At 38.1% G+C, this 22,748-nt stretch overlaps 1 pseudogene across 1 annotated transcript; it reads left to right on the plus strand.

The window, feature by feature from the left end:
* The first annotated feature begins 16,795 nt into the window (after window positions 1–16,795).
* LOC146995629 (uncharacterized) lies at window positions 16,796–21,563 on the plus strand (annotated as a pseudogene). The gene is made up of 5 exons (XR_015042827.1): window positions 16,796–18,221; window positions 18,440–18,769; window positions 20,410–20,573; window positions 20,617–21,221; window positions 21,264–21,563. The product of XR_015042827.1 is annotated as an uncharacterized LOC146995629 (transcript).
* Window positions 21,564–22,748: the final 1,185 nt, after the last annotated feature.

The raw sequence follows: 22,748 nt of genomic DNA on the forward strand, positions 1-22,748 counted from the left end.
GGATGATAAGCATTGATTATGGCTTTGATGTCGAGCAAATTTCGGTGGAAACCGCGACAGTTCCATGAGACGAGGGTGGCCATTATGATTGATGTTTGTTGTTCCTGTGTTCCTTTTTAGTTTTGCGCGGAAGCAGATGATCGGGAACTTCTAGACCGTCTTCCACCTCCATACTGTCTGAATCTGCAGATTCAGGAATAATTTTATTTGCAGAACTATTGCTGGGACTTCTATTTTTGGTTTCTATTATTGGAGGCAGAGTTTTGGGTTTACTCGGGATTGCTATTTCTTTATTTTGTATGGTATGTGTTGGATTTTCTTTGTTCTTGCTTACAGGCTGCTGGTTTTTATTTGGTGGAGTCTGTGTACTTATGGAAGTTTGGGTGGCTATTGTGCGGGTTGATTTCACGGCATTGGCATATGATTTGTTTGATATATGCTGTGTGCTTTGAACTTGTCTTCTGGCTTCGGCATATGAAATGTTCCTGGATACTTTTGTGGCAGCGGTGCAATCGTGGCCAACCGACGAGCATCGAGCGCACGTCAGGGTCCCACGACAGGACATTTTGGAATGGCCAAAACGCTGGCACTGGAAGCATCACATGGGGTTTGGAATATAAGGCCTTACAGGGCAGTTAAGATATCCAGCCTTAATATTTTTCGGCAGATCAGGCGAGTTGAAGGTGAGGATTACGTGTTTAGTGTCAGTCAACTGACCTTCCTTACGCATCTTGATCCGCCGAGCACCACAGACTTTTTGGTCAGCTAACTCGGAAACGAACTCTTCTTCTGAAACGCACAGAAGGTCGATTTCCGAGATCACACCTCTACAATAATTCAGAGTTTTATGCGCTGACACAGTTATAGATACATTTCCGAGTTTGGTTTGTGACAAAAGGGAAGCAGATTGGGTTGGTGTGACAGTATCTATAAGCAGGTCTCCAGAACGGAGACGCTTTATGTTCTTTGGTTCACCTATGCAAGAACGGATATATTTGCTTACAACGAAAGGGGACATCTTTTGCAGTTCACCGGAGGGACTCGAGACTACAAGGAAGCGTGGATTATCAGTGATTACTTTGGCATTTGCATCGGTACGTATTTTCTTAGTAAGAGATTTATCAATTATTTCAATACTTTGGTCATTTTCATTTGATTTGAGAAGAAACATAGAAGCCATATTTAAGAAAGAAAAGATTCGGGTCCGACGGCCCCGCCCACCACGGAGCCCAACAAGGGAACACAGATTCCTGTGTTAGGGCTAGCCGGACCTATACGCAAACTGAAGCCCCACAGTCGGCTTTCCCGAAAGCAGGTACTCCCGAGAGCTTGACCCCAAGCCACTGACACAAGGAATAGTGACCAGCCGATTGACACCCGTGAGGACGACTAAGGTGCCTCCCGTTTAGCTGAAGCAGAGGCCAAAGTAGTGTGTTGGGGACAGTACCTCGCCCCTCAACTACCAGGACCCTCCTTTCCAGCGACACGGGTCTCCACGCATGGCAAACACGTGGGCAGTTTTCTCGCCACTCGAGAACTAGAGACAAGGTCTGTTCCAGTCTCTCGTGACGAGCCCCAAACTCCGTAGAGAGAAACCACGAGGGAGAAGAGAAGGGGAAAAGTTCCAGCAAAGAGGAGAGGAGACGGAAAAGAGGATAGATCACTGGGGCTCCAGGATCGTGACACCCGTCTCATCAAGAAGATGATCCCCTGAAGGGCTAGGGTACCTCGGGATTGCCACACCCGTACTCACAAAAGTGAGCCCCCTGAGGGTTGTACCTAATATGAAAATAAAGAATGATGAGCTGTTTCACAAAATTGTGCTTGCTAAGGAGGATACGCGGCCAAATAGGAAACAGTGGAAGCTAGAAGAGACTGCTATAGATGGCTTGAAGGCACATAAAATTAATATTGTATTACCTTGTGAAGATTTTTATAAGACTATTTAAAAAAAAACCACAGAAAACTTTCTAAAAAATGTCCAAGACAATGAAAAGTACATGGATTACTATGCAAAAAAGCTATACAAAAAAATCTAGCGTTATTTGAAGAAATCATATTTACATCGTTTATTAAAATTTTTGTTTTTAGGAAAGATCTTTTAACCATCCCTGGCAAATAAATTATGATGATACCCTAGGCAATATTCTGCTTCATCTGGCTTCCTAAATTTCAGACCATGAAAAAACACATTATTAGCTGAAAAAGGAGCCGAAGTTACCATCACAGAACAGACGATCACTTCTGCATGCTGCCTGGAGCAAAAAGAGTGAGTGGAGTTTTTGGCGCAAAACAAAGAATGATTATGATGCACCAAACACAAGGTGAGATAAACAAAATTTATGAAATTAAAATACAATAAATAAAAACAAGTGGACAAATGTACCAAATCCAGAGGATGCAGTCATATATAATCAAGCTAAAAGCACACATTAAAATGCAAGACACAATACTCAAAACAAATTAAATTAGGTAGTAAAAGCCAAACTCTTTTAAATAATAAAATAAATTACAGTTAGCCTCTCTTCCGATTAAACGGTCGAGAGGTAAGTCACAGCTATTAAAATGTTTCTGACGAAGACTAATTAAAATATGATGGACAGATACACAAACACTTCGCCAACACTTTTCAAATATTTAGAGTTTTTAGACACTTCTTTCTCAGGTTTAAAACATGAGAAAAGAAAGTCAATTTTCGATCGAACGTCACTCCTAAAAATTTTACTTTGGGTGCAACTGGAATAATTGTACCATTCAGATATAATTCTGGCTCAGGATGGAGACCTCGCTTCCTACAAAAGTGCATGCACAAAGTTTTTTGCTTCGAAAATCTGAATCCCTGTTTCTCTGACCATTCTTGGATGTTATTCAGAGTCATCTGGAATTGCCTCTCTATATATCTCATGTCTAACCCTCGACAGCTAATCTGTAGATCATCAACATATAGAGATATCAAGATGGTGGGAGGAAGCTCTTTTAGTACAGAGTTTATTTTTAAAATGAACAGGGTTACACTAAGCACACAGCCTTGAAGCACACCCTCTTCCTGTTCAAAAATATCTGAAAACACAGAGACAATCCTTACTTGAAAAGTCCTAGTATTCAAGAAATTCTAAATGAAAATTGGTAGGTTGCCGCGCAAGCCACTCTTGTGAAGATCCCGAAGTATACCGTATCTCCATGCCTTACATTAAGCTTTCTCAATGTCAAAGAATATTGAGACAAGGTGACTTCTTCTGACAAAAGCTTTCCGAATAGATCTCTCTAATAGAAGCATATTGTCTACGGTCGTTCTCCCCTTTCGAAAACAGCTTTGATAAGGCGATATAATATTATTCTTTTCCAGGAAGTAGACTAGGCGGCTGTTTACCATCTTTTCAAACAGTTTGCAGAGGCAACTCGTAAGGGCAATTGGCCGATAGTTGGAGGGATTCCTTGGGTCTTTCCCTGGCTTAGCAATAGGAATCACAACAGCTCTCCTCCATGCACTGGGAAAGGTACGCTCCTTCCACACTCTATTGTAAAGACCGAGAAGGGCATTCTAGTGACTTATAGGACAGATGCTTTAGCATTTCGTAATTCACGCCATCAAGACCCGGAGAAGACCTATGTCTCTACAATAAAGCTCTCTTTAATTGAAGCATAGTAAATGCTCTATTGTAAGGCTCAGATTTGGAAGAGTTGAATGCGATGGGATTTATTTCTGAGTGCTGCTTGATAGAGAGAAATGCAGGTGAATAGTTTCTGCTGGAAGAAACGGCAGCAAATGTCTCATCAATAATATTCGCAATTTCTTCTATGGAACTATTCACACGGCCATCGTTTTCCAAAAAGAAAAGTGAGTGGTCTTTATATATCCCGCATGCTTTTCGAAGTCTTTCCCAAACCCGCTTACTAGGCATGGAGGATGTTATTGACGACACATATGAAATCAAAAAATCTCTCTCGCTCTGCCTCCTTACTTTTCGTGCATTTGCTTTGGCTCTTTTAAATGCCATCACGTTTCGCAGAGTTTGGTACCTAAGAAAAGTTCCCCATGCTTTTTTCTGTTTTTTCAGTGCTTCATGACAGTCGCGATTCCACCAGTTTCGAATATTTTAGTATTTTTCCTGATGTTCTAGGAATGAAAAGCATAGCTGTCTCAATAATAGTATTAGTAACAGCTTCAACAGCATCATCGATATGCGCATCTTCTACCATTTCATCTGTCAGCTCTGCAATGGAAGAGATGAGTTCCCAGTCTGCCCTATCCAATATGAACTGAGGAAATTTCGACATGGGGTTTGCTCCTCTTCGTGCAAGAGATATAAAAATGGGATACTGATCGCTGTTGTAAAGATCATTTCCCACACTAAAAGTGCAATATGGCAACAGAGATGGTGAACAGATGGCAAGGTCGAGAGCGTGGAATGTCCTTGAAGGATCATGGAAGTAAGTATCCTGCCCATTTTTCAGGAGACAATACGATCTTCGATCATCTGCTCAATTTGTCTTCCTCGGCAATTTGTATCTTTACTACCCCAGAGTGGACTATGGCCGTTAAAATCTCCTATTATGATATAGGGCTCAGGCAGCTGCTCTATAAGATCATTTAAATCTTGCTGATCAATGTGCTCATTTGGAGGCAAGTACAGAGAATCGACTGAAACAATATCAAAATTTGTTTGAGTAGCGACAACTTAAAGGGATGTCGTCAAAGAAAGTACATTTGAGGGATAATCCAGTGAGGAGAAGAGACCTACACCTCCACTGGCACGCTCACCTGCAAGGTTATCCTTCCTGACGAAAGAAAACCTTCGAAGTTTTGCATGCTGTTCTGATTTCAGATTTGTTTCCTGCATTGCTAAGCACACTGGATGATACACATTTATTATAGATTTGATGTCAAGCAAATTTCGGTGGAAACCGCGACAGTTCCATGAAATGAGGGTGGCCATTATGAATAGTTTTTGTTCTTTCTGTGCTGTTCTTTTGTTTTTCGTGGAAGTAGATGCCTGGGAACTTCTAGACCCTCTTCTACTTCCATACTGTCTGAGTCCGCAGATTCAGAAACCATCTCATCAAGAGAGCTATTGCTGGAATTTTTATTTTTTTTTTTTTTTTTTTTTTTTTTTTTTTTTTTTTGGTGGCACTTTTTGGGTTTACTTTGAATGGCAGTTTCTTTCTTTTGTACTAAATGAGTTGCATTTTCTTTTTTCTTGTTGGATGTAGACGGATGGGTTTTATTTGGTAGGGTCTGTGTGCCTATTGATGTTTGGGTGGCAACTGTACGAGATGATTTAACAGCACTGGCATATGATGCATTTAGTCGAAGCTATGTGCTTTGGACTAATCTTCTGGCTTCGGCGTATGAAATGTTTTTCGTAACCTTTCAGTCTGCACTTTTTTTCCAATTTCCATTTTGGGCACAGGTGAAAATGCTGGGTGCTCACCGTTGCAATTTATACACAGAGACAGAGCAGTACAATTTTCAGAATCATGGCCAATCTGAAAGCTCCTGAACAAATCCGCAGAGCTTGATGGTGAACAGGATCTAGTTTTATCAAAACTGATGACCGAGCGGATCCATAAACAACTGAGCCATAGTCCAGTCTAGAGCGAACAAGCGCTCTGTAAATGCGAAGCATAGAGCAACGCTCTGCACCCCAGGAGTTTCTTTCTCAGGTTTAAAACATGAGAAAGGAAAGTCAATTTCTGGTCGAACATCACTCCTAAAAATTTTACTTCGGGCACTACTGGAATCACAGACCCATTGAGGTATAATTCAGGCTCAGGATGGAGACCTCGCTTTCTACAAAAGTGCACACACAAAGTTTTTTGTTAGGAAAAAGTAAATCCCTGTTTGTCTGACCATTCTTGCACCTTATTCAGAACCATCTGCAATTGCCTCTCTGCGTATCTCTCGTCTGCCTCTCGACTGCAGATCCGTAAACAACTGACCCACAGTTCAATCTAGAGCGGACAAGTGCTCTGTAAATGAGAAGCACAGAGCAATACTCTGCACCCCAAGAGGATTTGGACAAATGTACCAAACCTAAAGGGAGAAGAGTCCGGAAAAGAAAAAAAAAAACGAAGTGGAGCTTTGCTCATATCACTGAACAGAATTTTTTTGGGGGGTGGATGTGTAATCAGAACATTATTGTATAGAAATGCAGCAATGCACATTTTGGAGAATCGTGACACTGAAGCTATTAAACACTATTTTAGACCAGGTTCCCATGGGGATTATATGAGTGCTGGTCTGTGGCCACGTTTTGTTCCCTAATTCGCGTATACGCCACTTTGAATCGCTGCGCCACTAACCAGCATCCTTTTCGAATGCACCACTGACCAGCATCTACTTCAAACAAACTCATGGCAATTTCAGCTCTGTAGCAGTCATGCAAGCTTTGCTGTGCATCTTTAAAATGTTTAAGGTGATTGATCGGTCTGTTATCTATTTTTTGACTGCGAGAAACATGTCGGCTGCAAACATTCATCGCTAGATAACAGAATTTTATGGCACTGAAGCAATGAGCGAAAATGGTTCATGGAGTTTGAGGATGAGCCGAAGAACGCTTAGGTCAGCCCTCTGTAATCACTAATGATTTGGTGCATGCAGTTGAAACAAAAATTCAAGACAACAGATTCACAATAACCACTCTTTCATTGGAATTTCCTCACATTTCTCATTAGGTGATGTAGAAAATTGTGACTGAAAACCTAAACTTTAAGAAACTGTGTTCTCGGTGGGTACCCAGACTCCTCACAGTGGCACACAAAGAGAAGCCAGTATCAGCAGCTGTCAGAGTACAAGAGGGGAAGCATCATAGGGATGATGGAGGCTGGGTGGTCAGCTCGTCGAGTAGCTCATCAGGTAGGCCATTCTGATTTTACTGTGAGGAGATGTTGGGTCCAGTAGACAGAAGAGACGTCATTTACATGGCGACCAGGCTCAGGTCACCCCCAACAGAGCAGTCGTCGAGAAGAACATCACATCATACACTGCTGGCCTCCGTAAAAGTACCCCCTGAAGGAAGCATGCAAATAACATGAAATTTACAACATGCATTAGAGGAGGTGAGATATGCAAATGATTAGAATTTCAGCACACTTCAAAGCGCTATTTAAGGGTTGAAGTTTTCAACGATTTCCAGTCCGGCAATTGTGTTTTTCTTGTGGTTTTTTTCAAAAAAAACTATCAATTATGCCTCATAATAAACAACGATCATCATTTGATCAAGTATCCGAGTTTGACAAAGGAAGGATAGTAGCCTACCGAGAAAGTGGATTATCATTCAGGGAAATCGGTAGTCATGTTGGACAAAACGAAACAACTGTAATGCGGATATGTGACCACTGGATGCAGGAGGGTACGACGGACCGACATGTTCGATCGCATCCACCTCAGTGCACCACTTCACGTGAGGATAGGAACATTGTACGCATGGCAGTGACAAATCACTCAGTCACATCACGAACCATAGCACAGCACATTCAGTCTGTAACGCATCATCCAGTGTCTGCGCTTACCATTCGACGCTGTTTACAGCAGAGTGGTCTGTCTGCAAGACGTCCATTGCTTTGTCTACCCTTGATCCAGAACCATAGACGTCTCAGCCACCAATGCTGTGATGAAAGAAATCATTTCATCAAAAAAGCTTTTGCTGGGACTTCTATTTTTATTTCATATTTTTTGTGTGGCAGTTTTGGGTTTACTTTGAACGACTTTTTTTTTTTTTTTTTTTTTTTTTTTTTTTTTTTTTCTGTATAAAACGAGTTGAACTTTCCTTTTTCTTGTTGGATGTAGTTGGTTGGGTTTTATTTGGTACAGTCTGCATGCCTATTGATGTTTGGGTGGCAATGGTATGTGTTGTTTTAACGGCACTGGCATATGATTTGTTTGATTGGAGCTGTGTGCTTTGAACTACTTTTAAGGCTTCAGCATATGAGATGTTCCTGGTAACTTTTGCACTTCTTTTTCTGATTTCCATTTTGGGCAAAGACGTGAAAATGCTGGGTGACCACCCTTGCAGTTTACACACAAAGGCGCAGAGGTACAATTTTCAGAATCGTGGCCAATCTGTGAGCATAGGGCGCATTGTGAGGCTGCCACGACAAGACATCTTAGAATGGCCAAAATCCTGGCATTGGAAGCATCACATAGGGTTTGGAATATAAGGTCTTACAGGACAATTTAAGTATCCGGCTTTAATATTCTTAGGTAGATCAGGCATACTGAAGGTCATGATCACGTGTTTCGATCAACTGACCTTCCTTTCGCACCTTGATCCGCCTAGCACGACAGACATTTTGGTCAGCCAACTCGGTGACGAACTCTTCTTCTGAGATACACAGAAGGTCGATCTCCGAGATCACACCCCTACCAGAATTGTTTTGTGCGCTGACACAGTTATAGATATTTCTCCAAGTTTGGTTTGTTGAGAAAGAGAAGCAGACTGCATGGCCGATACGGTATCAATAAGCAGGTCTCCTGATTGCAGACGCTTTATGTTCCTTGGCTCACCTCTACATGAATGCATATATTTGCTTACGAGAAAAGGAGACATCTTTTGCAGTTCACCAGAAAGACTAGAAACAAAAATGAAGCGTGGATTTTCAGTAGTTTCCTTGGCATTTGTGTTGGTACGGATCTTCTTGCTAATGGTTTTGTCAACAATTTCGATATCTTTGGCATTTGCATCAATATGGATCTTCTTGTTGATGGCTTTGTCGATAATTTCAATATCTTGGTTTGTTTCATTTCACTCGGGTTATTTTTAAGAATAAAGAGAGAAGCCATGATTGAAAGAGAAAAAATTCGGATCCGACGGCCCAGCCCACCATGGAGCCCAACAAGGGAACACAGATTCTTGTGTTAGGGCTAGCCGGAACTATATGCAAACTGAAGCCCCACAGTTGGCTTTCTTGAAAGCAGGTACTGCCGTGAGCTTATCACCAAGCCACTGACACAAGGACTAGTGACTAGCCGATTGACACCCGTGAGGACTAATGTGCCTCCCATTTAGCTGAAGCAGAGGCTAAAGTAGCGTGTTGGGGACAGTACCTCGCTCCTCAACTCCCAGGACCCTCCTTTCCAGCGGATCTCCACGAACGGCAAACACATGGGCAGTTTTCTCAACACTCGATAACTAGAGACAAGGTCTGTTCCAGTCTCTCGTGACGAGCTCCAAACTCCGTAGAGAGAAACCACGAGGGAGACGGGAAGGGAAAACGTTCCAGCAGAGGAGAGGAGACGGAAAAGAGGATAGATCACTGGGGCTCCAGGATCGTGACACCCGTCTCACCAAGAAGATGATCCCCTGAAGAGCTAGGGTACCTCGGGATTGCCACACCCGTACTCACAAAAGTGAGTCCCCTGAGGGCTAAGATGTACTTTGTCTAACCTGTGTGCTTTGGACTAATTTTCTGGCTTCAGCATATGTGATGTTCCTAGTTACTTTTGCAGCATGTACTTCTTCATCGAATTTCCATTTTGAGCACAAGCGAGAAAATGCTGGGTGTTCACCCTTACAATTTATGCACAACAGCGCAGCAGTACAATTTTCAGAATCATGGCCAATCTGTGAGCATCGGGCGCATGTGAGGCTGCCACGACAAGATGTCTTAGAATGGCCAAAATGCTGGCATTGGAAGCATCGCATAGGGTTTGGAATATAAGGTCTTACAGGACAATTTAAGTATCCGGCCTTAATATTCTTGGGCAGAACAGGCGTGTTGAAGGTAAGGATCACGTGTTTCGTATCGATCAACTTACCTTCTTTACGCATCTTGATCTGTTTTGCACCACAAACAATTTGTCTACATAGCTCGGATGCGATCTCTTCTTCGGGAACACATAGAAGGTCGATTTCCGAAATTACACCACGACAATAATTCAGTGTCTTATGTGCTGTTACTGTGACATCCGCTTACCCAAGTTTGGTTATTTTAAGTAAAGAAGCAGACTGGGTGGCTGAGGTTGTATCAATAAGCAAGTCTCCAGAGCGGAGACGCTTTATATTTTTCGGCTCACCAATGCAGGAATGAATATACTTGTTTATTACAAAAGGTGACATCTTTTGCAGCTCGCCAGAAGGACTAGACATAACAAGAAAACGACGACTACTATTAGGATTATTTGCACTTTCATCTGTCCGTATTTTTTTTGCAGTAGATTTTTCACAATTAGAACTTTGAGCGACTTGAGTGACTTCGAAGTGTTTGATCAGAAAAACTTGTGAATTAGCCATATTTAAGGAAAAAAGATTCGGGTCTGACGGCCCCGCCCACCACGGATCCCAACAAGGGAACACAGATTCCTGTGTTAGGGCTAGCCGGACCTATACACATACTGAAGCCCCACAGTCGGCTTTCCCGAGAGCTTGACCCCCAGCCACTGACACAAGGACTAGTGACCAGCCGATTGACACCCGTGAGGACGACTAAGGTGCCTCCCGTTTAGCTGAAGCAGAGGCCAAAGCAGTGTGTTGGGGACAGTACCTCGCCCCTCAACTACCAGACGGGTCTCCACGCACGGCAAACACGTGGGCAGTTTTCTCGCCACTCGAAAACTAGAGGAAAGGGATGTCCCAGTCTCTCGTGACGAGCCCCAAACTCCGTAGAGAGAAACCACGAGGGAGAAGGGAAAGAAAAAAGTTCCAGCTAAAAGGAGAGGAGACAGAAAAGAGGATAGATCACTGGGGCTCCAGAATCGTGACACCCGTCTCACCAAGAAGATGATCCCCTGAAGGGCTAGGGTACTCGTACTCACAAAAGTGAGCCCCCTGAGGGGGTTTTTATTTAAAGTTAGAAAGAAAATAGCCTCTTATAGTATATAAAGCATGTTATTGTAAAAGTGGTATAAATTTCCTAATTTTATCCTTTGTCGTTTCTGAGAAAAAGGTAGATAAAATTGCAGTACAACTCTGATATACGCCCTAAATTCACCAAATGTGGCGATATGTGTTCTGTGCTGGTTTCTGGCGCGATTGCGTGTTGTATGGCAACCCTGTTGACGTTAAAAAAATCTTTCGCTGGAGTTCATTGGTTCGCATCATGCTCTGTGTCTGAGAAGCTAAAATTTTGAAAGTTGTTGAATTGAAGTTTGGCAAAAGGAAATATCGTCGTCGCCATCTTGTTGATGGGCAGCGGGTATTTGGAGGTGTGGAAAGAGGGTCTGGAAGTGCATGATAGAAGTAGGGATTTGTAATTATTTGCTTATTTTATTTATTTGTGAACCATAGTATGAATTTTCTGGATAGTGTGTCTGGGCGTCATATACATACGATAGTGATTACGAGGCGGCATTTTAAAAGCGGTATGAAATTGGTATTTCTGCTGTTCGAAAAAGCATTGATTCATGATAAGTGCATTTTATTTTATTCTTGTACTTATTTTGTAGAAGGTTATGTTCATTGTCTTTTAGTAAGAATTTCTGTCGTTATTGTTTTTTTGAATTGTTTGAAATTTATTTTAGTTATTTTGTTGATTAGTGCATACCGTCTAAATTATGCAGTTCGTAGATGTTTTTTAAAGTTGAAACAGAACGCTGTACACATGGTATTCTTTGAAATTTATTGTTGTTATGTTAATTTATTAAAGTGAGGTGTGCATAGTTTGTAGATTTGTTTGTTGCTTAAATTGTGCAATTCGTAGATGTTTTTTTTTAAGTTGAAACAGGATGCTGTGTACATGGTATTCTTTGAAATTTATTGTTGTTATGTTAATTTATTAAAGCGAGGTGTGCGTAGTTCGTAGATTCGTTCGTTGCCTAGATTGTGCCATTCGTAGATGGTTTTTTTAAGTTAAAACATATCGCTGTGTACATGGACTCTTGTCAAATAATTTTGGTTAGAAACTTTACAGTTTTGCTATCAAAATTTTTTGTTTTTGTTTCGTATTTTTAGCTTAAATTTTGTGTTCAAAACATGGTTTTTGCATTTGCGAAAACCGTGTTTTGGGAGACATTTTAGGCTTAAAGTTCTAAATGTAGACAAAAAATTTAGACAGCAATATGGCAGCGTGGAGTTTCTCGCCAAAAATGTTTGGCGAGAAATTTGGCGACTTGAGGGCGCGCATATTAGTGTAGTTCCAAAATTGCATTTAACATGGGAGAGAGGGCTTTCCTGCTCCTCTTAAGGAGAGAAATTTCAGGATACACGATTTATATTTGGTACCAATGTGCTTTTATATATGAATCATATACAGCATTAATCATTAAATAACATATGACCCAAATGAGTGCCTATTCTGAATTTAAACTTACTTTTTTTTTGTTACTATGCAAGTGTATGTGCGTGTGTAACAACAGTTCCTGTGCTAACTATACATAATTTTTTATCACTGCGATATCTATTCTTTATTAAGTCTGAATTTATCCCATTCTATCTAAACATCATCTCCGCGAAATTGTGCTTCATAGAAACAAAAATTCATATTCTGAAACACTTTCCCATGAGCTTGCAATTTTGTGGATAGCTTTATTCTGGGTATTTTCAAAGCAAGGTCTCTTGCTTTGAGAATCTTTTAACAGACTTGGCTGAGTTCTGGAATATAAGAGAACTATGCTACTCAAGGAAGTGGTATTTTCTTGTATTACTTGTATCAGAGGACTATTTGAGAAAAAAAATTCTTTCACTGTTCCACAAAATTATGACTTTTAATAGATTACATTAGTTATTTTTACTATTACTTCTGGCCTCTAGTGGTATTCCTAAACTTATATTTCCGTTACAAGGTAAACAATACAATACCAATTACGCATCTAAAAATGCATGCAGAAAAGACATGCAGAAAACGTTTGTGTCAATTAACAGTTTTTGTGTTTACATCAATTAAAAAACAGTATCATCTCATTCTATCTCAACGAAATCGTGTTTCATGGAAACAAAGATCCATATATTGAGACATTTTCCCATGAGTTTGCAATTTTGTGGATAGCTTTATGTTGGTTATTTACTTCCAAATCAAGGTCTTGTTTAACAAATTTTACAGACAGGGCAGAGTTCTAAACCAGAAGAGAACTATATATTACTCGGGAGTGGTAATTCCTTGTTCTATTATAGGATCAGCTTTACTGTTCGAAAATAAGTTTCTTTAGTCACTGTTCCACAGCCAAAAACATGAATTAACAGATTAGATTTTTTTTTTCAGCATTACTTCCATCCTGTTATGGTATTTAAAAACTTTTAGATTTTATTATAAGATAAGCAGTATAATTCTAATTATGCATCCTACACATCCAACAAAAAACACTAGTCTTCGTGTTTGGGTCGATAAAAAAAAAAAAGCATTGATGTACGTCATTTACTGCACTACTGAATAGTTATCTACCAATAATCATTTCAAGCAACAGTTCTCACAACCATTACCAGTCTTAAACAGATCTCACAACCATTAGAGTCTTAAACAATCATATTACTGCCTTGTATCATATAACGTACACACACTAAATTGTCAGATTAAGACACAATAACACGCCGAATAAATACTAATTCAGAAGTCAAACAACAAAAATCAGCGTTATACCTACAAAATTTGCCTCGTATCATTTAGTTTCTAGATTTTCCACTCTATTAGACAATAACATTTACACCATAAAAAATTCAATAGAGTTTGTAAAAAACGTTAAAAACATTTCTCCTAGTAATTTACTCATGGTTTCTTTTGATGTAAAATCATTATTCACCAATGTCCCAGTGGAGGGTGCATTAAGATGTCTAGAAACCAGACTTCGCAAATTTAATTTCTCTTGCATCGAAATTGATGAGCTAATTTCTCTCACTCAACTCTGTTTGAAACAAACACATTTTGTTTTCCAAAATAAATATTACAAGCAAACTGAGGGATTAGCCATGGGAAGTCCCCTCAGTCCCATCCTGGCTGATATCTACATGCATTATTATGAATCAAAATTGTTTGAAACTTTAAACTTCCCGGCATGGTTCCGCTACGTAGACGATACTTTTACCCTGTTTGAAGGTAATAAAGATGATTTAAATAAAGTTCTTTCAACAATGAATTCTATTGATCCTGCTATTCAGTTCACTTTTGAACTTGAGACTTGCAATTCTCTTCCGTTTCTCGACATTCTGGTCACACGTAACACATCCAACTTCAGTACTACAGTTTACCGTAAACCTTCATCGGTTTGCCTTCCACCACACTTTAAATCATGTCATCCGACTAAACAAAAGTTAGCTTCATTTTATTCCTATGTTTTCCGTGCTCTTCAAGTTTGCTCCTCCAAACTAGCCCTTGATGAAGAACTAAATTATTTAAAAGCAATAGCTATTGATAGGGGCTTTTCACCCAACATTATTAATCAAGCAGTTAAAAAATTCTCATCTCAACACACTAAAAGCCACACTCTTATTTTAGGAGATTATAAAAATTCTGTTCTCATTATTCCCTTCTTTCCATCAATTAGCTATAAAGTTGCACATATTTTGCAGAAATTTAACTTTCGGGTTGTTTTTTCTCCCATCAATAAAATTCCAACTTCTATACTCAAGGACCCCATTCCGGATATGAATTCCTGGGGTATTTATAGGATTCCTTGCCAGTGTGGTTTAATTTACATTGGCCAAACTAAGAGAGCCTTAAAATTTCGCGTCAAAGAACATGAGACATATGTTAGAAAAAAGGAAACACAGAGGTCTTCTGTTGCCCAACATTGTTGGTCCGAAAATCACACTTTTAATTTTTCTGCTGTCAAAATTATTCAAAAAACATCTTCCATTGGAGAACTGGATTTTCTAGAGGCATTTCACATTCATAAAAATCTTTCTGTTCTAGCTAACGATCCTAATTCCAATCCAAATTTGCCTTCGGCTTTTAGAGAAATTATGTTTTAGTTCTGGTTTCGCCAACAGATGGCGCCACTTGCTTATTCTTGTCCAGGCTTTCTTATCTAATCATTATTTCCTATCTTGTTTATTTGCGGTTTTGCAGCTGAAGATGATGGTTCGGTAAAACCATCGAAACTAGTCCTGTGAAAAAAATTTTGTAGGTATAACGCTGATTTTTGTTGTTTGACTTCTGAATTAGTAAATTGTCAGATGTTAAAACCAATATTTTTGCATTATTTTTTCCTATGTACTGTTCTGTTCCTGCTAGTGGCTTTACTGGACGTCATTTTCCTCTACGTGATCATGTACGCTCTCATTGTTCATTATTAATGTGCCCCTAGTTACTTATGTACCTTCAAATTTGCTGTTTCAACATATATTCTAAAACTTTTTCTGGCTAAAACGTGCTTTCTAACTTGTACTTTCAATTTTAATGGCTTTTCCATGGCTTAAGGTACAGCTTGAGTATAGGACCCCATTGGCAACTTTTGGCTTGGCGCACTTTTTGGAGGGTTGTTTTTCTGGTAACCCAGCAAATTCTAGAATACTCCACTTCAGCAACCCTGTCGCACTCCCGTATTCAACAAATTTCTCGAAATTGTAAGGGACATAAATTGGGCAGAGTATAGGATTTCTTTGTAAATTTACCATGATTTTGTAAACTTTACTAAATTTCCAGCATTTCTTTTATTTTTAATTTAAACATGTATTCTGAACTCCTGTTTTCAGTTTTATAACTTAAAACTTGCATTTTCAATATTGCTGCTTAAAATATGCCTCCATGTACTTGTGTAGTTTCAAACTTTACTTTTAATTTAAACATGCATTCTTAACTCCTATTTTCATATTTTTAAATTTAAACATGTATTCTGAGCTCCTATTTTCAATTTTACAGCTTGTAATTTGTATTTTCAGTATGACTGCTAAAAATATGCCGTTATTTATTTTCAGTTTCACTGTTTAAATATATATTCTAAATTTGTATTTTTTTTTTTTTTTTTTTTTTTTTTTTTTTTGTTAAAATGTGCATTCTAACATCTATTTTCAATTTTAACTGGTTTTAGAATACTGAACTTGTATTTTCAATATTACAACTTAAAATGTGCCCCTACTTACTTATGTACCTTCAAATTTGCTGTTTAAACATATATTCTAAAACTTTTTGTGGCTAAAACGTGCTTTCTAACTTGTATTTTCAATTTTAATGGCTTTTCCGTGGCTTGGCAACATTTCTGGTCGCCAAGCCAAAAAATTGCCAATGGGGTCCTATACTCAAGCTTAACTTCATTATTAAGCTCATATATATATAAATATATAATTTTTCTAGCTAATCTTTGGAATATGGTTACAGGTAGTTTGGCGACATTTTGATAAGGCGATAAAAGTTACTAGCTAGAACTTTAGCAGTGTACATGGATAAAGTCAAGAGTGTGTGCAATGCCATTTTTGTGCAATTCTGGGATGTTTTTTTTTATGTGAAAATAGGTCGACGTGTACATGGATGATACCGTGTATGTGCAATTTTTAAAAAGGCGGCAAGCAGTGGGCGATTCTGCACTTTCTCCCAATTTCGCACGTAATCTTCAAGATTAAGCACTTTTGTTCCATAAAAGTCCTAGTAAAGCGTAATTCGGCTAGCAGACTGTTGGAAGAAATGTCGAGTTAAAAAAACTTGCCTTTACTTCGTAAAAACAAAATGGCGTCCAAAAAAAAAAAACTAGCAGGTTGCTGTAGCAGGGTTGGTCGCCGAATGTTCGCCAAAAAACCGCTACGTTACCATAATCCAAAGACTAACCGAAATTTTTATAAAAAATATGTAAAAATAAAAATTAAAGAAAGAAAAAAAAATGTGTATTAGAAATCTTGGGCATATTTTTAGTTTGCATTCTGTTCGAACTAGCGTATTTTCGATTCGGGGTAGGGTCCTTTGACGCAGGCACCCCAGTGGTACACCATCACTCGTTGCGTACACAGACGTTCTTTGGATCATTTTTGGTGGTGATGATAATTTTCAAAATCGCGCCAAAATTGCACCAAATACTATGATTTTACCTGTAGATTTTGTTCGTATGTTTAAAATTCAACGACCAATATCTGATGCACAATTCATAATGGAGTCGCCATTTCGGACGTGAAACAGTTGTTACACAGATAACTCAAGTTTTAGATAAAGATAAGCACTACAATTCGAATTGGGCATTAAGATTTAAATCCATAACAGGGAGAAAGCATTAGAGTCTTTGTGCTGATGTTGATAAAAAAACAGCGTCCAAGTATCGCGTTTTCTACTGCACTTCTAATTACTGGTCATCTATCAAGAAAAAAAAGAGTTCCAAGCAATACTCGCCACAGCCATTGTCTTTGCAGTGATATTATTGCCTTAGATCCAGTGTTTTATCAACATTCATATATTCTAGCTACATACCACAAATTATCAGATGCTAAAATCTAGACTTTGTCGGCAAGTACAAAATTCTGCGATCAATTTCGTGCACCACTGTTGATAACGAAGTCTCCATTTTCGACGTTAAACAAGTTTTTACGCATTAATTCTTTCTGGATCTTATGTCAAAAAATACATTCCATTGTTCTCATCATGAAAATATAGTTGTACAAGCGGCTCATGTTCAAGAACAAAATCCGAAAAGTGATTTTTAGGCCTCTTATTGCAGGGTCTCTCTAGATGCCAAGGGCGTAACCCCATAATCCGCCATTGCACTGGTATCATTTCAACGTTCATAAAAGAAGTCTTTCCAGTTACTTCGCGATTTAAAACTTCCGAGTTCTTAAAAATACGATAATCATCCTGGAGTCGGATATTGCTCTCAATTTCGGATCTTCCATCAAATAATCTCGAGTTTTCACCACGTATCATGCGAAGAGTTGACAGGGGACGGAGCCAAAGAACATATTCTTTGACGGGAGCGTCTCAGTTCTGACCCAAATCCTTGGGGTTGTCGTAGGAATTGGCGAAAACTTTTTGGCGAGTTGAAACCCAAGCAAAATCCTAGAAATTCTAAGCAGCGAATGGTGTTACAAAATTAGAGGATTTCGGTTTAAAACGGAAAAGCACGTTGTGGAGCAAAATTTGTCTTTCAACTGCAGCAAAGAATTCTTTGAACAAATTTACAAATTCTTTGAACAGCAGCCATTTTTGTTTTTTTCAGTGTGTTATACCATCGTATGTGATTCGTTGTTTAGTTTCTGGCAGTTTTCTAGTCTTGTTTGTATAATAATAAAATTAGGCATTGATTCTAATGTTTTTCTAGTACAGAACAAGTTCTATGTAAAATTGTGCTGGTTTATTTTAACCAACTCATCTGGATATGTGACAACCAACTCATTTTTGATGATTAATCACATTCCCGATTATCTGCACAAGTTTTTCAGGTATCTCTAAGTATCTTTTGTGTGTAATCAATTTCATTTTTTGGTCTAAACAAACAAACAGAGCTTCTTACCGTATACTAGGATTTTACCTATAATTTTTCTTTGAATTGCCCTATCCAGTTTATTATAAATGTAAAGAAAAATGACAGCATTTATGAAACATTTCTGTAAAGGAAAATTGTTATTTAATGGTACTATATAATGCGATTTTATTTCAGGTTTTACTATCTGGAAAGAAAAATGGAAAAAAAAATATGAAGTCCACCTATGTTACCAGGACGACTTCATGAATGCTGGCGAATTCTAGTGTCAGGCTTGTGTATGTTTGTCATCGGTCAGGCATTTATGCGAGTCGAACAACTGGTAAAAAGTGCTGTAAAGGTCTAGTGATCAAGAGAATAAATGCACATTGCCCATCCTCAATCATTGTCACAGTTGAGTCGGAGTGTGTAAAAGTGCAATTTGGGAAAACTCATGTTGGACATCAAATTGATCTTGGGCATCTCTTTCTCAGCAAAGATGAGAGAACATATATTGCTGGTATGTTTGTCTGACACTTATGTTTTAGATTTTTTTGTCATATATTAATAAAGTTTTTATCAATGATTGGATATGTATTGGGTCATCTCGTAAATAATGTAGTTTTTTCACTTAAATAAATGGGATTAACTGTGTCAACTTTTTATAAAAGTAGGTAGTAATTTTCTTTTGTATTCTTAATGGAAGTTTTATAGAGTGTGCCTGATTTAAATTATTTTCTCTAAGATAACTGGACGTGACCGAAAAGCCTACTTAGCATATTTTGCTTCGTGAATTCATTTAAATAATTATTAATAGGAGGCAGGACAGTAGGAAATCGACAGGAATTCCAATAATTCTGGGCCCACCAGCGGCCAAGTAGTAAAGTCTCTGAATACTGGTAGTTCGGTCCGAGGTTTAAATCCCGCGAACGGGCTGGCTGCATGGGCGTTTTAGTGGTTTTTCCCATGTGTAACGTGTATACGAGCCAGTTTGCCTTAGAAAGTCGGGCGTAGCAAGAGGCCCCGGGCACAGAATTCAAGGGGCGCCAAACTGATGTTACGACATTTTAGAATTAAATGTTTCCCATCCTTGGCAAGCGGTAGGGGGTGCTAAATCTTCAGTTGTCCCTGGGCGCTGAAAACCCTAGCTACGACTCTATAGAAAGTCATCCATGAAGGCATCCCTCCCCTTAGGCAGATAGCCCTAGTGTGCCATAATTAAATACACACCAATAATTCTGAGCTTAGAGGATGAGCCTCCTCTTGAAAGATCTACAGAACTTTATAAGAACATCCTGGAAACTCTAGTAGAACAAAATCCTCTCATAACTTTTGATGAATAGCAAAGGATAAAGAAAATATTTTACTTTAAAATAGAACTCTGCTTATCTTAATTATGAAAAATAAAAAGTATTAAAAAATCTCATCTTAGGATGTCCCAGTATGTATTCACAAGTAGTACTGATTATATTAATGTTTTCAGAAATTTGCATTTCAGTGTTGAATAATTGACATTTCAGTAAATATCAATTGGTAAGAGTCAACAGTTATGAAATCCTTAAAACTATTAAAGATATGTTATTTATTTTCCTTAGCAATTTCAAAACTTTAGGAATAAGAGTTTTCACACAGTTTTGTAACTATACTCCCTTCATAAACTATTACTATGATAATTCCTTCCAAGTTAATAATAATGAAAAAAAAATTAATCTAGTAAAAACATATTAATCGTTGTAAGAAATTCACAAAAGCATTTTGTAACTTTACCCTATATTTCTTACATATCGTATATTTCTCTATATTTTCATTATTTCAGAAATTTTCTTTAGTTCGGTGAAAATTGTTATTGTGTTTTTCTATAGAAAACAATGGCAGTTTACAATTAAATTTGAACATAATTTTAAGGTTAAATTATATCTTTCTTTTGTTTCTTTATGTATTAAATTTTACATTTAATGATTAAATTGTGTATAGAATGTATCGGTGTCTTTAAAAAGATAGCAAAAATTACTTTCAAAATATTACTTTCTTTTGTTTTCTGCAGCTCCTATTGCATGTTATAATTACTGGTAATTTCTTTCTTCTGACTTTGTTATTATATTTTAAAATCGTGTTTATTTTTTATGCTGTGATTGAATTATATAATATGTGTGATATTTTTAAATAAGTTAAGGATTGGTGTTTCTTTTGAAAGAATTTTGGATGATATTCGGAATTCCTTAAATAATGAAGAGCTAAGCCAGAAACATCTTATTGAGAGAAAAGATCTACATAACATAGTGAGAGATTTTGGCTTGGATAAATGTATGCATGAGAGTGATCCGAAGGTAAAGTGTAAGTTTATGGGTCCATAAAATGAATCTGCTGGGAAGTAGTTCACCTGTAATGCATTATAAAGAGCAAGGGATAGAAGATGAAAGTGGAACTTTAAATAAAGATGATTTTCATCTTTGTATAATGACTGAATTTGAAGCAACCAAGCTAAAAAAATTTGGAAATAATAAGATTTGTATTGATAGCACTCATGGCACAAATCCTTACGATTTTCACTTAATAACGTTATTAATCGTGGATGAATTTGGTTCGGGATGTCCGACTGCATTTTGTGTAACAAATAGACCAGATTACATTGCAGTCAGATTATTTTTTCATGCTATTGAAAGCAAGTGTGGCCAAGTAAAACCATCTGTTTTTATGTCAGATGATGCCCCTGCATTTTACAATGCTTGGGAAGCAGAGATGCTCCCTCCTGAAAACAGAATTTTATGTACTTGGCACATAGATCAAAATTGGAGGAAAAATTTATCAGAGATAAAGGGGGGATCTGAAAAGAAAGCATTAGTATATAAGACTTTACGAGTTTTGCTTCAGACGATTGATAAAACTCAGTTTCATAATTTATTAGATAGCACAGTGGCTCAGCTTTCTTCCGATCTTGATATGCAAGAAGTTGGTGCCTATTTTGTTAAAGAGTTTGTTAGTAATTATTCATTATGGGCTACAGCCTAGCGTGCTAATTCAGGCATCAACACAAATATGTATTTAGAATCTTTGCATAAGACCTTGAAGCATTGTTATCTTCAAGGTGTAACAGTAAAGAGGCTTGATAAAACTTTAAATGCATTAATGAGGTTCTGTAGAGACAAAGTGTTTGATCGGCTAATTAAGTTATGCAAAAAAAACACCATCAGCGAGAATTGTAAAAATTAATGAATGCAATAAGCGTAGTGTTGAAATTTCTGCGTTGATGGTGACACAGAACTGTGAAAGCATGGTTTGTAAAATCCTGCACTGAAACTGGTGTAACATATCAAGTAAAGAAAATTGCTTCTACTTGTAAAAATGATTGTGAATTGGTTTGTAGAATGTGTTGTGCATGTGTTCACATGTTTGAATGCACATGTATGGATTACAGGGTTGCCACGCTACCGGAAAAACCGGAAAAAGTCAGGGAATTCGGAAATTGACCAAAAAATTCAGGGAAAAGTCAGGGAATTTCATACAACGATCCCACCAAAAAAGGCAAGTTTTGCGCCGATGTCGGAAGAGATCACTTTTTTGGCGAATTGTGTATCACGTGAGTGTAATTCCGGCAGCTGGCATAGAGCCAATTTTCGCAGCTCCAATTTGATTGCCTTTTTAGAAAGGCAAAGCAAGTTTCCCACAACTTTTGGTTTCCAGTAACCTCGAGAATCGCATGTGCAGTGCATGAACTAAAGAAAGTACCTGTTCTCGTATAAAACAAAATGGGTTTAATCCTAGTATACGGTACCATGAAGGTTAGAATTAAAAAAATATGTATTGTAAAGAAGGAAAACCTCTCTGCAACAGACGTGGCTCGGTTCCATCATAGCGGGAAACAGCTGTGCATGCGCAATATATCTGTCGCCAAAGCTCGAAACCGGTGTCGAAGTTCGAAGGTCACGTTATCAAGAGTTCATAAAATGAATATCGTTTAAAATGTCTTTAAACTCTAAAGGAAAAGAAAATATTTTTTGGCGCAAGTAAATTAATTCATGGATCAGTTATTTTGAGGGGGGAATCTACGAAAATCCGTTTTTAAAATTATTGCAAAAAATCCAAGAAAAAACGTTCTTTAATAAAATGTTTCTTGGATTTTTCGCAATAATTTAAAAACGGATTTTCGTAGTTTTCTTTTTGTCAAAGAACGTTTCTTCTCAGCACGTGTTTCTCAATTTCCTGTTCACATCGCGGAGAGGGAAATTCTGGCCGTTCCGTCGTCAAATCCCTTGGCAAATTTTCCCTCCGCTTTTTACATAGACGTTCTTTAGTCAGAATAATGTCCATGTATGGTACAGCGGGATTTGGTGACATGATGATGAGCAGTAAACGGGTCATTTTGTTCTTGGCAACAATTTCAAAATCATGCGAAGGCCGTATCGTATATACTAGGATTTTACCGCAAAATCTTTTTTTTTTTTTAATAAATACCATGTCATTTTGCAGTAAAATAAAAAAATAGTAATCAATCATCTAGGATAACCAT

The sequence above is a fragment of the Stegodyphus dumicola genome, chromosome 8 (assembly GCF_044657685.1).
Source record: "Stegodyphus dumicola isolate Sdum_Otavi_A_Nest chromosome 8, ASM4465768v1".
NCBI lineage: Eukaryota > Metazoa > Arthropoda > Arachnida > Araneae > Eresidae > Stegodyphus > Stegodyphus dumicola.